General features: G+C 43.7%; 1 protein-coding gene across 2 annotated transcripts in view; it reads left to right on the top strand.

Annotated features, from left to right (window-relative positions):
* BMPER (BMP binding endothelial regulator) overlaps nt 1–16,677 on the top strand; it is a 230,918-nt gene that overhangs the window by 161,708 nt on the left and 52,533 nt on the right. The window lies entirely within an intron of this gene.

The following is a 16,677-nucleotide window of genomic DNA, read 5'->3' as shown; positions in this document are numbered from 1 at the left end:
GTTTTGGAGTCATCATAGTGTTAACTGATGTTCTTGGATTGCTTTTTGATAGTGGTGGACAGCAGCTCAGATACTTTTTTTCATCTATAATCAGTTTGGAGTCTGTAGGTAAAATCCTGGTGCACTGAAGTCAATGGAAACTTGGCTATTCACTTTAGCTGGGGCCAGAACTTTGTCTTAGAATAATTCCTGGCCTGTCTAAGCTTCACTATACTAATTCATGCCTGTGCAAGTCCACGTCTAGCTTTCTACAATTTACTGGAGCAAAATCTAGAAAAAACACTGACGCATAGCCTCCCTGTTTATCATGTATCCCATAAAGTCTGCTACAATCTGTGGTCTTGTTTGTTCTCATGATTCGAGGCAAAATTTTTGGTTCAGGAGGATGAGGGGTTTATAATGGAAGACTTGCACTTTTGGACCATCCTTCCTCTGGAATACTCCAAGGCTCAGGTGAGGGACATTTATATTGAATCTGAGCATTGCTGATTTAGGAAGGAATTCCCTTACTCAAACTTTCTTTATTAGGCCTTGATGTAACCGTATCCTTAGCATGTAGCTCATGTTAAGCACAAATGGTCCCAAGAATTGCTGAAAAAATGGGAAAAAGAAAAGCCAAACAAACTTCATATAAGGTTGACTTACTAGAAATATTGATATGAACATTTAATGACTGTGAAAAAATATTCTTGATGTTTTACTAGGATACCACAGAGTCTGATTTCTATAACCAAAAGGACAACAGGTGTCGGGAGCACCTTGTAGGAGGACTTGGAGATGGCATCCCTTTTGAAAATGTTAACCCTCCCTCCCCCTCCCCCTCCCCCTGCTATATAGTACAATTTGATCTTTTCCCAAGTCCAGAGTAATTTGCTGTTCCTAAATAGCTGCAAGGATTAGTGTCATTTCTGACAGTGAAGATTTGGAAAATGCACCATCAGAGACAGGAAAATCATCCCAAGTCTCCTCCTTTAAACACTGTAGAATTTTAACTGTTGCTGCTATAATCCCCACAGTTCTGGTTTCATTTAGATCAACTTCTGGGACACTTCTGTAGTAGGGGAAATATATATATATATATATATATTAGTTTAATTTTTATGTTTTAGATCTAAAGTAACATTGATTTTTAAGTAAGGTCCAGAGATGCTGAGGGGATGGGAACCATCTATAAATCTCTATATAATAACCATATGATTTGCTATCCCAAACAACAGCCGATCAAGGTCAAATTCTGGCTCTGGCAAAGGACAGAGTCTGTTACTAGGAAGATGAAACCTGTGCATAATGCCATGATGTAGCTGACCAACTGTGCTGTGTCATACATAGAAAAGACAATCCCTTTTGAGCCCTTGAGATGCTCAGCTTACATCTTGATGCATGAAATTTTAATTACATTTCCCTTAATACACATAACTACAAAGCTACTATATTTCAGCCCCTATTTAAAGCCACCCACAGCATATTCTCCTTAAATTAGATACATGGCAAAGATGACCTAAGGAAATGTGAGCAGACAAACAAGTTGTGTTTATGGGCATCATTTGAAAAATAAGTTTGACCTAGTACTTCTGTTATTCTTATCAGTACATGTATGCTTCCGGTAAGGCAACCAGATTTTCATAGCCATTGCAGGTGGTCTGTTGTGGCAAATGGAGAGGACAGTTTGTGAGGGGGTGAAAAAGGTTTGCTTAGGAGTGTTTCACAGTTGGAGAAGAGCCAGAAAAAAAAATGTCTCTTTTATTTTTCAGAGAAGCAACCTGTCATACTCTCCTTCCAGTGCCATATTTAGGCTCCTGGCAGCTGCAGGCGAACTTTTAGTATGGCCAGAGAGAATGATTTTTTTGTTGCAAAAGTCTTTATCACATTTGTGGTATCAACATTTTTAAATAGCTTGTTATCAACATTTTTAAATAGCTTGTTCTCAGTTGATAACATTTCCAGTCCTATACATGCGTATGTATATCAATATTAAAACTTTTTTGTGCAATTGTAATTTTTTTTCATTTTTGTGCCCCTTTCTGTCTAGGCCCTGGGTGGCTGCCTAATATGCCCATGCCTTTGTCTGGGTCTGCCTCCTTCCCTGTCGTCCTGAAGAACTGAGAGAATGTGTGTGTGTGTGTGTGTGTGTGCGTGCGCGCGCGCATGTGGGCGGGCTGCCTTGGAGACTTTAGAGTTGGGATCACTCAAGAGCTTCTTGTGGCCTTCAGTGGTTTACAAAACTGATGAAAACGTGGGCCTTTTTTTGTAAATCCCATAGGATCAGCTGTAAAAACTGCGATATTCCAGTTGTCAGAGACACATGGTGACCCTTGCGTTATGTATGTAGTTTAGTAGCAATCTGCAGTAAAAAGATTGTTCCCAGGAGCAGTGAAATAGGAGGTTGTGTTCATATGCTCTGCCTTCTTAAGTGCTTGCTTGATTTTATTCCACATTATCTCCTTGCTATTTTTCAAGTATAAAATGTGAACTAGATTTCTATAATAAGCCTGGTTTCTTTCCACATTTATAATAAATGCAAAAATTGCCCTCCCATTATTATTTAATTAGTTATATACAGCATTAGATATCAGCATCCCACAGAAAATTTCAGGAACTGATTTTACCACCATTCCACATGCAGAATGTTGATATGAATGGAAGCTGAATTTACAGAACAGCTACAGAATAACGCCTCAAATGTTTAGGAGGGCAAGAGAGTAAAAGCAAGTAAACTGGAAGAAAGTACGCAGCTGAGAAGATCAAAAAGTGGAATGTTTATTAGGCTTATGTAAGAAGATATGTCTTATCAATCTGGTAGTTCAGCTTTGACAATAGAATATGTAGTTTGTTCTTAGGCATAGTATAGGAAAGTAACCTTAAAAGCTCAGTCCTGCACTTATTCCCATTTAGTCTACTAGGCTAAGTACAAATAGTCAAGAGCCCAAAGCTGAATCTATTTAACCTTTGGAGATGAGTCTAAATTGTGTAGATCGAACTGATAAGCAAGTGAATAGACATTCACTTTTGATTCCAGAAATGCAGCCACATTGGCAATGGCTCAGGCTGAAGCCATGGGGGCACTAGAGCCTACATCCCTGCTTCTCTTGTATTACAGATTTGAACCAGTTTCTGATCACTTATACCAGTTTAGGGCTAGGGACAGAAATTATGCATAAAGGTAAAATTTCTAGAGAAGATGAAAATGCTAAAAAGGGGGTTACAGCAATTGACACTCTTGCATTTCTGTGTATTCCTTCAACTAACATTCCATTTACCTAATATTTCTGAGACATGAAAACTGAAAGAAATCCAGCACATGAAAATTAATATCAAATTATTTTTCTTATGGCTTTTCCAGAGAAATCTGTTGCAAATGGTAAGGTATTCAGGCAGCTGACTTTTGTACATCAACTCTCAAGTGACGTATGCAGTTTACAGAGAGAATAAGTGCTTAAAATTATGTGCTGTATATGTGTATCAAATCAAAGACTGTTGAAAAAGGTGGGTATCATGGCAATGGAGAAGTTTACAAAATTCATTTGCTACATACTTATATGTAGCACTCTAAATTTTCAAAGCACTACACAAATATTACCTAATGAATTGTTACCACTGGATTTGTGCTGGATTTGTTTTAGCTTTTATGTCTCAGAAAATATTAGGTAAATGGAATATTATTTCAAGGAATACACAGAAACATAAGAGCATCAATGGCTGTAAGTCACTTTCTCTAGCAGTTTAGTAGACCAAATGGGAATGAGTGCAGGATTGAGCTTTTAAGGTAACTTTCCTATTTTAAAGTTGGGAAAATAAGAGAAAGAGAGTAAGCCCATAGCTACATGAAAAGTCATAGATGTACATATGTCATGTATGGCAGTCCTTTACTGAAAATATCATAGGGCCCCAAGCAGCAACACCTCTCTCTAGTTCCTTCCTCCAAAATGCCCTTCGTTGGAGGAATAGGAAAGTACTAATTCTATCCGCAGGATGATAGATTCTATAAATTTTTTAAGGAAGTTGAATCTTTCTAATCCTGTGCCCAGAATGTTGGTCTTGACAATAGCAAGGAACTGATTTCTTTGTGTCCCAATTACTGTGCATTTTTCATGGATTAGGAAGCTTCATAAAAACAGGTCAAACTTCAGAGGAATGTAAGAAAGTACAGACCTTGTCATAATGTATCATCTTTTTTTCTTGGGCAGAACTTGTTAATAATGTCATTATAATGTGTTCAAAATCAGGAACCTGTATGGCAATTAGGAGATAAACTTACTCAGGTTCTTCAGGTTTGAGCCATTAAGACCAGTTGCTTAAGGAAAAGGAAGAGGGACTATCTTGGCAGAATGTTTGGGCTCTGGACCTAAAGACTTAGGCCTGATGGGGAAAGTGTAAATAGAGAGAAGATTAGTGAGCTCAGACTAGGGAACGTTTTATTTACCTATGTGATCTTTTGTTAACTGCTATTCTCTGCTTGATTTATCAAGCTGTCCCTTGATGCAGTCCATGTTGACTTTAATTTTTTTCCTTTTCTTCTGCTGTGTTTTTTCACCAGTTTGTTTCATAGATTTCATAGATTTCATAGACATTAGGGCTGGAAGGGACCTCGGGAGATCATCGAGTCCAGCCCCCTGCCCAAAGGGCAGGAAGTCAGCTGGGGTCATAGGATCCCAGCAAGATAAGCATCCAATTTACTCTTGAAGGTGTTCAATGTAGGCGCTTGAATCACCTCCGCTGGCAGACTGTTCCAGACCTTGGGGGCTCGGACAGTAAAGAAATTCTTCCTTATGTCCAGCCTGAAACGGTCTTGCAGGAGTTTGTGACCATTCGACCTTGTCATCCCATGGGGCGCTCTGGTGAACAGATGTTCCCCCAGATCCTGGTGGTCACCCCTGATAAACTTGTAAGTGGCCATCAGATCACCCCTGAGCCTGCGCTTTTCCAGGCTAAAGAGTCCCATGGCTCTCAGCCTGTCATCGTAAGATCTGTTTTCCTGACCTCTGATCATGCGCGTGGCTCTCCTCTGGACTCTCTCAAGCTTCTCCACATCCTTTTTGAATTGTGGAGCCCAAAACTGGACGCAGTACTCCAGCTGCAGCCTCACTAAGGCCGAGTACAAGGGGAGAATGACGTCCCGGGATTTGCTCGAGAAGCATCTATGGATGCATGCCAGCATTTTGGTCGCTTTACTAGCCGCAGCATCGCATTGGAGGCTCATGTTCATCTTGTGGTCAATGATGACCCCCAAGTCTTTTTCTTCTGTAGTGCTAACCAACGTAGCACTGCCGAGCCTATAAGGGTGCTGCAGGTTTTTCCTCCCAAGGTGGAGAACCTTGCATTTTTCGGTATTAAACACCATGAGGTTCTCGTTTGCCCATTTGCTGAGCTTGTCCAGGTCAGCCTGGATCACCCGCCTATCTTCTGGCGTGGATGCTTTGCTCCAAAGTTTGGTGTCATTGGTGAACTTGGCCAGTCCACTCCTGACTCCAATGTCCACATCATTAATGAAGATGTTGAACAGTATGGGTCCCAGGACAGAGCCTTGAGGGACCCCACTGGTCACAGGGCACCACGATGAGTGACTGCCATCAATCACAACCCTCTGGGTCCGACCACGAAGCCAATTTCCCAGCCAGCGGATCGTGGTGGAGCCAAAGCCACAACTGGGCAGTTTGGCCAAGAGGTGATCATGGGATACCAGATCAAAAGCTTTTTTGAAGTCAAGATATATGACATCAATCTCTTCTCCCTTGTCCAGGTGATAGGTCACCTGGTCATAGAAGGAAATAAGATTGGTCAAACAAGACCTACCCGCAACAAACCCATGCTGGCTGTCCCTTAGAATGTTAGCCTGGGCCAGTCCCTCAAGGATGGCCTCCTTAATAAACTTTTCTAAGATCTTCCCCAGGATAGAAGTCAGGCTAATGGGCCTGTAGTTAGCCGGATCCACTCTCCTCCCTTTCTTGAAGATCGGCACCACATTGGCCTTCTTCCAGTCTTCGGACACTACACCAGAGCGCCAGGAGTTTTCAAAGATCTGTGCCAGGGGCTGGGCGATGACGCTCGCCAGCTCCTTGAGTACCCTGGGGTGCAGGTTGTCAGGGCCAGCTGACTTGAAGGTATCCAGCTTCTCAAGGTGTTCCTTCACGAGGTCAGCATTGATGGAGGGTAGGGGATCCCCCTCACCCAGATTTCCCTGTCCCATAGCAGGCATGGGCATCCCATGTGACTGATGAAAGACTGATGCAAAGTACCTATTTAATAGGTTGGCTTTTTCCTGGGCATCAGTTGTCAGTTGCCCCATCTGGTTTAGCAGGGGTCCAACATTGCCCTTGCTTTTCCTCCGGCTCCCCACATATCTGAAAAAGGACTTTTTGTTGTCCTTGATGCCTGAAGCTAGTTGGAGTTCAGTTGCAGCCTTGGCTTTCCTGGTTTCCTCCCTGCAGGACCGGACCAGCGCGGAGTAATCCTCCTTGGAGGTGAATCCCGTCCTCCATCCTTTGTAGGCTTTCCTTTTTAGCCACAGTAGGTCCGCTAGGTCCCTGGAGAGCCGGGAGGCTGCTGTGCCTTCTTGCTGCCTTTCCTCCGTGTTGGAATAGATTTAGCTTGTGAACTGAGGATTGCTTCCTTGAGAAGCAACCACTCTTCTTGAACTCCCAACTCCCTGGGGTCATGGTCCCTGAGGGCCTGACCGACAAGCCTCTTGAGCTTGTCAAAGTCGGCTTTTCTGAAGTCAAGGACTTCTGTGTTGCTGACTGACTTGCCAGCTTTACGGCGGATGGTGAAGGTGATCAGCTCGTGGTCGCTGTCACCCAACTTCCCATCAATCACTAGGTCGCTGATTAGGTCGTCCCCCGTAGCCAGTACCAGGTCAAGCAGCACTTTGCCTCTCGTTGGCCCATAGACTTCTTGAGTCAGGTAGAGGTCATCCACGCACGAGAGAAAGCTTTGCGCCTGCTCAGATTTAGCTGAGTGATCTTCCCATGAGATGTCCGGGTAATTGAAGTCACCCATGACAACCAAGGTCCTGAAGCAAGCGGCCTCAGTCAGTTCCTGGGCGAACTCCTGGTCAAGCTCGGGACTTTGAGTGGGAGGTCTGTAGTAGACTCCCACTGTTGTGTCCCCTGTGCCGAATTCCCCACGAATTTTTACCCAGAGGGTCTCTAGCTGTCCATGCCGGTCACCAACATCAGCTTGCAGGGACACGTAGCTTTCCTTCACATAGAGAGCTACACCCCCGCCCCTTTTGTCAACACGATCCCTCCTGTACAGGGTATAGTCCTCTATCCCCGTGGTCCAGTCATGGGTGGAGTCCCACCAGGTCTCCGTTATCCCAATGACATCATATTTCTTTGCACTGAGCAGGAGGACGAGCTCGTCCTGCTTGTTGCCCAGGCTCCTGGCATTAGTGTAGAGGCAGGAAAGTGTGCCCTTGGGGGCTCTTGCCTTGCCCACAGATTGTACCAGGGCTGGGGCAGGGGTGGGCTCCCTTAAGTGCCCCTTTAAGTGCCTTGGTCCGCTGGCTTTGCAAGGGCCGTTCAGCGGGCCAGCAGGGGCAGTAGTCCCCCCCATCCCCCAGCGGGCTTAGTTTAAAGCCCGGTGGAGCAGGTCAGCCAGCCTGGCTGAGAACAGCCTCCTCCCCAGGGGAGAGAGGTGGAGGCCATCTCTTCCCAGCAGCTCGCTGCCTCTCTCTCCAAAGAGCGGGCTGTGGTCATGGAAGCCAAAGCCTTCCCGATAACACCAGCGCCGCAGTCTTTGGTTCACCGCATGGATCCTCCTCTCCCTCCTCAGCCCATAGCCCGAGACTGGGAGAATCGACGATACCGAGGATGTTGATACCGTGGTGAAGTAAAACACATGTAGGCCCTGATTTGCAGAGGCACCTACAACTTTAAATTACTTTAGCTGTAATTATGGGTAGTTAGCACTATAAAAATCAGACCCCTACACAATATGGTGTAAGAAACATATCTCATGAGACTTGCTTCTAAAAGAAAAAGTCTTCTGGTCTGGAAAGCAAAGGAGCATTTTCAGGTGATATGTAAGAAGATGTGATGTAAACTTTTAATTTGAGAGACATTACACAAAGAAGACAATAGATAATAACTGGCCTGCAATTAAGTCATTACATCTTGCAATGGACTTATAGGCTAGGGACAGAAGTTACACATTAATCTGTTTAAGTGATCAGAAACTGGTTTAAACCTGTAACAGAAAATAGGTTCAGTCTCAAAATGGCCAGAATGGGTTTAAGATACACCTGGCTGAATGAACCAGACTTAACTGATTTGGGTCAAATTGGTTTATGCAATGTCTGTCCCAGCCCTCTTGCTGGTTTAAGATAAATCAGGGTCCCCCAGCATTCCAGCATGCTTTTCAGCCCTGGGCTGGGCTGGGCTGGGCTGGGCTATCTGCTCCAGAGAGCAGGGCTGGCCCCGTCTCTTTCCTCCCTAGCCAGAGCTCTGCCTGGCTGAGAAGGAGATGGAGACTGCAGGCACAGCAGCACCTGTCAGCTGGTAATGTCCCTCTGCTTTTTCTTACAAATACATTGGAAAAAACTGTTAAGAAAAGCTTGAGTTTTTTGGTTTTTTGATGGTCTGATAAGATTTGTGTTCTGATAAGCTCCCTGCTGGCTTGCTTCAATGGCTTCAGTCTGACAGTGTTCAAGAGGGGACAGAGAGAGGTGTGAGAAATGACTTGGTTTGCAATGCATGTGACATGTGAGTGCATTCAGTTTGCTGCAGGCAGCATGAAGAAGAAGAGAGAGGGAGATTGAAAAGTTCAGTATCATCAACAGATGCATGTACTTCACACAAGCAGTCTACCCTCCCTGCCACCCTTTGCTTCAGAGTGCTAGTTGGGGGTTAGTAACACTCCTGCCCCTTGAGCAATGAGTGTGCGGGGTTGTGGGGAAGGGAGGGGAAAGAAGCCTGGCAAGGCTGCTTCCTCCTTCTACTCCAGGCACACCCCGGCTGGGAACTATGCAGGCCAGGGTGGGGGTTTAAACCGCTCCCTAAACATAGCATCCTACTAGGGCCTGGCCATGCCCCTCCCCCTGCAGATCAGCACTGTCAAAGGGAAGGGAGGGTTGCTCTAGTGCACCCCGACTTCTAGCCTGAGCCGCTGCAGGCATGTGCCTGTATTTTCTGAATCAAAAGTGAATGTCTATCCACTTGCAAATAAGTTCAAACTCTGCAGGTTAGGCTAACCTGGAAAGATTGAATCTATTCAGGCTCAGGCTTTTTTGAATGCCTGTCCCTAGCTATAAAGGCTCCATAAGCTTCTAGACACCAATGACATACTGGTGGTATTTTTGTCATAGGTTTGAAATTTGCAAGCATTGTTTTTATCATTTGCATTCTGGATTCCTAGGAGTTCAAGAAGAGTTCAAGAAGTTTCAGCTATTTTTTTTTTTGCCAGTGAGCCTCCATTGACTTCATTGAAGTTCAGTGTTGTAAACTGGAATTATGCAGTGGTAAATGCAGTCCATTAGTTTGTCTTCTTTTACTTGTCTACATATAATTTTCCAACTACAGTCCTTCATATAAACCATAATCTATGTTCCAGGCTCAGCAGACATATCCCTGGCCAGGATAGTGGATTACCATATGATTTCTGGGATGGGAATGTACACTATGTTGTTCTCCTACTAGGTAACATATAAATCTTAAACTTTCTTTATTCTTTAGTATCCTTTAGTTTCCTGATCCATCCCTGTATCTCTTGTCTCTTAACAGTGTCTGTATGTTTTCCTCTGTAAATGATAACGTGTTTTTACAGGACCCCATTCTGGTTACTGAACACCATAGGGATTTTTTGGTCAACATTTTTTGTAATGTTTTGTTACAATTACAGTTTTATATAGGAAAGGGGAGTTTGGCTAAGAGACTGAATTAATCATTCTTTTTTAACATAAAAGAGTTGCTATTTATTATATTTATTGTCTACCCTGTCCTCAGAGTAGATACAGATATTGCTTACAAAGTCTTATCCCAGAGTAAAGTGATCCCACCTCCAGCTCCTCGGTAGTAGCCCTTAGCGTCACGCTCCTTCCACTCTTCCCGGTCTTCACACCTGGGTCCTTGATCTGGGTGAGGGGCAACAGCTTCCTCACTCCCTGTGCTGCTGCCAGCAGCACTATTTCCATGGTGGACTTTGCGGCATCCACACGTGTTGGGAGAGGCAGCTCCCCACCCTTTTCCCCCTCATAGGGGTTCTGGGAGTGACCTCCCTGCTGAGGTCCCTGCAGGTCTCTCCCCCGCTTCCTTGCTAGTGGCTCCCTTTATACCTGCCGGCTGGCTCCTGCCACTGGCGTTACCCGCTGGCCACAGCTGTATACAGACGCGGCTGACAAGCCACTTGGGTCCTGCCTTCGTTTCTGGCTTCTAAAAAGGATTGTTGCTTAGGTCAGAGTAGTGTGGTCCTTGACATCTTCAGAGTTTACCATTAAGTGGGCCAATTAGCATCAATTTTGGTGGGTTTTGTGGCCTGGATGCCTCCTTGCTGGGAAGCAAGATATTACAGATAAATTTACTTCCCATAGAACAATGAACATCTATTACTAGATCACTATTGATTTTGTTTCTGTATCAGAAAAATATTTTGAGAACATCAAGCACCTGGTGACTGAGCCAGGAAATTTAGATCCTGATCTCATGAACTAGTATATTACTTGACTATCCCTCCTACATATGTGGTGGGTGTATTTTTATCTGTTTTTGACTGATGCCTGAATTATGTACATCGCTAAGATCTGAGCACAATAATCTCTCAGATTCTCTATTAAAGTAATCTGTCACAGATGTTGGCTTGATGCTGGCAACATTCTTTATTTTTAGGCTTAGAGGCTAATAAAATTCTCAAGTCTGCTTTCCATTCAGATGTGAACCAATTCTCCAGTTTGATGTGAACCAGCTCTTTGATTCATCCTTTGTTGAGCAGCAAGAGAAGGGATAATTCCAAGCAAGTGGATTGCTTGAGCTCAGAAGTGTATTTTAAGGGATAGCCAAATCTGCCTTATTCAGTAGCTGAATGAGAAGAGGTAAGTCATTCAGTAGGTGTATGATACCTCCTTTCTCAGACAGCTTGGGACCTGCCAAATTTCAAAGCCAACTATGTGTCAGAGATAATTTAGGCTCATTGGTGGTTTGACAAAGGGCCTGAACTGTTCTTTGCATGTGGAATGATTGAGGGGAGGTTTACTGCAATTAAGGCCAGGAGTGAGCTGAAAATATTGTAATGATCTTGGTGTGTTGAGTGCTCCAGCTGTGAAGCAAAATTGAGGGTGATACTAAAAAATGTTTGGGATTTTTCTTTTTCTCTTGGTCCCTCCACCTGGAATTTTTTTTTAAGGTCCAGTGGCCATTACATAGTGGAGAAGGCCAGGAAAAGGGGCCTTCAAAATGCCATTCTTTTCAGGACTATCTCTGTAGTGGCTCCAGAAACCTATACCTGTCCTTCCAGAGAGCTACATAAGACCACCTACTGCAACTTTAAAACTTTTTAGTATATCTTGCGAGCAAGGTTCTTTGGGTAGATGTGATATCTTTTATTAGACCAACTGAGTTGTTGCAAAAAAATTCTTAGCAAGCTTTTGGGTGCAGTCACCCTTCATCAGGCTTAGGGAGTCTCTGCATAGGGAGTCTATGTCCTTAGAGCAACACGGCTACAACCAAAACCCATTGATATTTTGTAAGCACTAACACTAGCTTTTGTGCTCCATTTCATGTAGCCACATGAAAGGATAAAAAGTTTTCTACAGCAGTTTTCTTTTCCCCCTTGGTTCTACCTGGTCATAACAGGTGTGATAAGGGTGGAGGAGTGTATTCACAGGCCTGTGAGGCTGCTGGGAAAAAGAGGTCCCAGGGCCATTCCTAAATTGAATCATTCATCTGACTAACAATAAATGCTACATGCTAGGATATATCCAAAGGTCAGACTCACCCAGAAGGCTTGTAAAAGGTTTTGTCATTTGTTCAAATGGCTAATCTGTAGATCTGATTCTCCATTCACTGTCTTTTAAATTAAGATTTAAGTTAATAAAGACTGACCCTACTGAACATAATAATGCTTTCCACAGTTTAAAAATGATTTGAGAAGAGGAGCAAACCTATTGGCTGCATTTCTACTGGGGGATCATTTGTATTGTAACCCTCACTCACACAGTGCATCTCTCTGTTTCTGCCTAGTGGTTGGAGAACATATAAATGTTTGAGTCTGGAACCAGCACTCAAATAACAGACTTGGATCTCTGAGCTCAGGCAGTACAGTTCAGATTCTGAAGGTCTTGTATTTGGTCCATGCTATACTACAATAGCAGGCTGGAGAGAAAGCTGAAATGGAGTCATACTGTACAGCCATTGGGAATGAGGCTTGTGTATAGCAGTGAAGCTGTGGCCAATAATGTTAGAGATTAATTTTTAATATATGTAGAAACTTTAGAGCCTGACTTCTAAGGAACTTCACTCTAACCTTTATTTCCCCTTGTCAGTTCCTGACAAAGTTCTTTCCATTGATCTCTGATCAGACATCCCCACTGGAAGTGTGGTTGTACATGGAAGAGAGAAGGCTTGGGGGAGACAATGCAGAAAACAAGAAAGGGGATGTTTCTCCTGCTTCTACTAGTCTTTATATTTTGGTCTGTTGCATTCTATTGACTCTTGATTCTCTTTTGTCATTTTTTTAGCCTCCTGTTTTAAAGAAATTTTAACTGGTCACATAAATAAAAATTAAGCTGCTAACAGTACCAAGAATAGATACTGTTCCAAAATAAATTGGAAACCCAGCAAGAGCAGATGGTTGTGAACTAGTAAATACTATGGCTATACCCATATTTATTAGAGCTGATCCCAAACTAGAGCTTCAGATGTGATGACTCTCAATAATTTAGCCAGTTTGCATGATGGTTCTGATCTGAATCTGTATTGTAGCTCAAATATTCCACATAAAGCTGTTTTACAAGGAGGTATGCTCTGATTGATCATGTAAATGTCAGATGTAGAAGAGGAGGGTTTCTATACAGGATATTAGCTGGGTTTCTATACAGGATATTAGCTTTCAAGTATGGAAGACTGCCATTGAATAAACTCAGCATGAAGAGAAAGAGGGAAAAACACCTGGGGCCAAGTTGGTATCATATTTCTATTTTCTTCCGTAAAACCTAATTCCATATCCAAATTGCATAAGACAAAATAGTTTAAGTCTGTTGTCTTAGCTTGGGCTGAGCTCCTAGAAGATCTCAGTCAAAGCAAAGCACAAAGCTTTTGGCAAAAAATGCAGATTTAAAAATAAATAAATACAAGGGAGATCCAGTGCTGGGTTATGTAGAAAAGGAGAAGAAAGTTACTAATTTTAATTGTAATAATACCTGCTCTTCATTTATTATGATACTAAATAGAGAGCACTGCAAGCAAAGGTGTAACTCTGCTGCGCTGTACTGTCAATTAGGATGAAGAAAGACAGACCTCTTTATGCAGCCGGCATCTTCAGTAAGATCTAAACACTTGAATTTTGAATCTAGTAATGGAAGTCATTATTTGCCTGAACAGGCAAATAAAAGTCACAGCCTGTTACTGAAAGCTTTTCAGTAAGTGTCACATATTTCAAGCAATGGGGAGGCTACATGGTTAGTGACTGCAGCACAAGTGATCTGAAACCTAGGCCTTGCTCTGCCATGAAGGAACTGCCAAATTTTCAAGTTTGTAGAAGATTGTGGAAGAGTAAGGCAACAAAATTCATAGTTAAGCATTTAAAGGAAAGTTGGGTGTTATTTTCAGAATTTGCTGAGCCCCTGCAACTCCCAGGTGCATGCAGGTTGGGCAGTTGGGCCTGCAGAGCAAGTGCCACTGAAATACCTATTTTATTGCAAATGCTCCTTTATACTGAGCTTTGCAGGCTCATATGTTGTGTACCAGTGGCTGAAAATATAGGCCTCCCTTGCCAAGGTGAAAGCACTTTAAAATTTATTTTGGATCTTAATACATACATCCACCCTTCCTCCCTGTAGCTCTCTGATACTCTAGCCTCCGTTTGTACATGTACACAAAAGAAAATCCATAACAAAACCCTCTTAGAATGAGTTCTTGAAGTGGTGACCTCATTCTCAACTTTACATCATGGTTTCCTGCTAGGAGCAGTTTGAAATTTCCTGGCGGCTTATCCGTTGGCTTAACACTCAACCTTCATGGTCCTTCTAGCGGGCAAAGAGCAGACATGAACATGTATGCTTTTGAGGGGAGGGCTTATGCTCCAGAGCTCAGATCAGTGCTAAACACAACTGTTTTACTAGCATAAGCATTTTTTGTCAGTTTTCCAAGAGTGTTTTTAGGAGAGAAAATTGGATGGGAGTGGTGTTTAAAAGCACAAAAATTAGATTTTTTGCATCCTGTTAAGTGTTGAGGTTAGCATCATCCTGAAAGGCTTCTGAGGGTCATGGATGAGGAGAGGAGAGGAGGCAGGAATAGCCAGGTGCTTGATTTGGAAATTGTAAATGTGATGTTTGTCACTTTTCTGATATTTTGTAGATGTGTTTTCTGACTGGTATGCTTCGTGTTTGGAAGAAGCCATAAAATGGATTTAGAAAGGAATCTTTCATTTTTTTTTGTGACCATTAGGCATGTAATAGATTTTCTAAACAGTTTTTGAGAGGGAGGGTGGTACTGGAAATGAAGATGTTTGCCTTGAGTCCTATGAATTTACAGTGCGGTGTGAATGCAAAGCAATGGGAAGTTCCCTAGAGCTGAACCCTAGAATATGACTGCAAACCAAGAAAATGAAGCAAGTAAGTGGAATGATTAATGTTAATCATGACTGTATAAAAGCAGCTTCAGCTTATATATCTCAAGGGCCCTAACAGGGAGCCCAGCCTGGGCTAATTGCCTACTGCACCACACCTAGGGCTTTGACTGGCAGTCCTAACTCAGCTAATTACTCCAGCTGGCCCCTGTCTGGGCCTCCTGATTGGCTGCTGGGAGAGCAGTTTCCCTATTTAGCTCCTGCTAAAGGTCTACTCTTGGAAGCCTCTGTGATCTGATTCTCTTGGCTTCCTGACCTGCTTGCTCTGTTCCTGGATTTTGCCTTCTGGATTTTCCCTTGGATTTAGTAATTTGGCCTCTGACTCCTGAACTTTTACTCAGCTTGTGATTCAGACCTTGGCTCTGGATCTCATCATTTAGTATTCATTTCCTGACCCTAGATTGGGCCTGTGTTTTGGACTCTGCCCCTGTCTCTGGACCTCCTTTGGGGGCCTAACCACTAGGCAAGACTCCCTATGAACCAATCTGCTTCAGTGTAAGAGTGTCCCTGCATTCATGTCGTGTGTGGGAGGGAGGTAACAAACCTCAGCATTGCCACACAGTAATCCTATAATGGCTTGCCATTGTTGGCATGAAAGGCTGCTTTCCCCTTGTATTCCTAATGCAGGATAATGATATACATTCATCCTTATATCTCCCTCCGGTATGGGATGGCTTCTCACTGCCTTGATACAGAGTAATGCTTTAGGATCATGGGAAAGTATGACTGGATGTCCCCTACTCTAACCATCCACTCGAGGCAGAATCATCCCTGACTTAAACCATCTCAGCCACATGCCTGTCTAACCTGCTCTAGAAAACTTACAGGGATGGAGATGCCACACCATCTCCAGGTAGACTGTTTTAGTGTATCCCGGGTACACCCAGGATACCTGCCTTATCCTCCAATGACAGTGGTGGTCAGGCAGGGTGCTGAGGAAGTGGTTAGCTACTACAGCGGCTTCCTGACCTCTCTATAGAGCTAGGCCGAAACCAAATACTAAACTACATACAATTTATTACAAGAATAAATACAGATGCTTAATATAAAACATAGAATATTTACAAGGCTTAACATATAATGCTATATATGATCTTCCACAGTTCACATATAATACCAAATATGAACCAAATAACTTACAACCTATACAATACAATTAACACATAGGGATAGTAACTTAACCATAACATTTCTTTAAACCTTCACAAACAGCAATACTAATATGCACATTGAGACAGTAAAACACAGAAACCATATAACCCCCCTTAAAGAATGTTCCTAGCTATATAGCCCTTAACACGACAACCTCAAAATGGGGAGCACACTCAGCACCCAGCACCTCCCCAAGAGGTTTCCCTGAAGCCCTTCCCCTTTAGGGCCCTGGGATGAAGACACACCCCTCCCACAGTGGAGGGTGGAGGCAGCAGATCCTCCTCACCAGTGTCAGCCTCCTCTGCAGGGCCCACTTCCCCAGTAACTCATGCTTCCTCTCTGGAGAATTCAAGGCTTATCCCCTGGTGGCCAATCCTGCAAGAGCCTCTCCCCAGTGACGCCTTTGGCTGTCCTTGGCAGCCCGGCACCCTGCACTGGCACTCTCTCTTGCAGGAGCCAAGCCCTTGCAGGCTCCGACTCCCCGGTCTCATACCAGGGTTTCTCCCCTTTCCCAGGCCCTGCTCTGGGCACTGGGGCTTTTTTAGTTAAAAGTGGAGCCACAGTACGGTGCTCTGGTCACTTGGCCTAGGGCCGGGGGTAACATGAGCAGCCGTGAATTGCTTCCAAGGTGGTTTTCCGTGCACCGACCTGAGCGCTGGGTGAGGCCTGAGCGGCCACCAACTGCTCCCAGGGCCAACTCTCCATGTGCTGAACTGCACACTGTGGGGGGCCCAAGCAGCTGTGAGCTGCTCC

This window comes from Crocodylus siamensis, chromosome 5 (assembly GCF_052110815.1).
Source record: "Crocodylus siamensis isolate JL-2025a chromosome 5, ASM5211081v1, whole genome shotgun sequence".
NCBI lineage: Eukaryota > Metazoa > Chordata > Crocodylia > Crocodylidae > Crocodylus > Crocodylus siamensis.
This window is presented reverse-complemented; position numbering and strand designations above follow the sequence as displayed.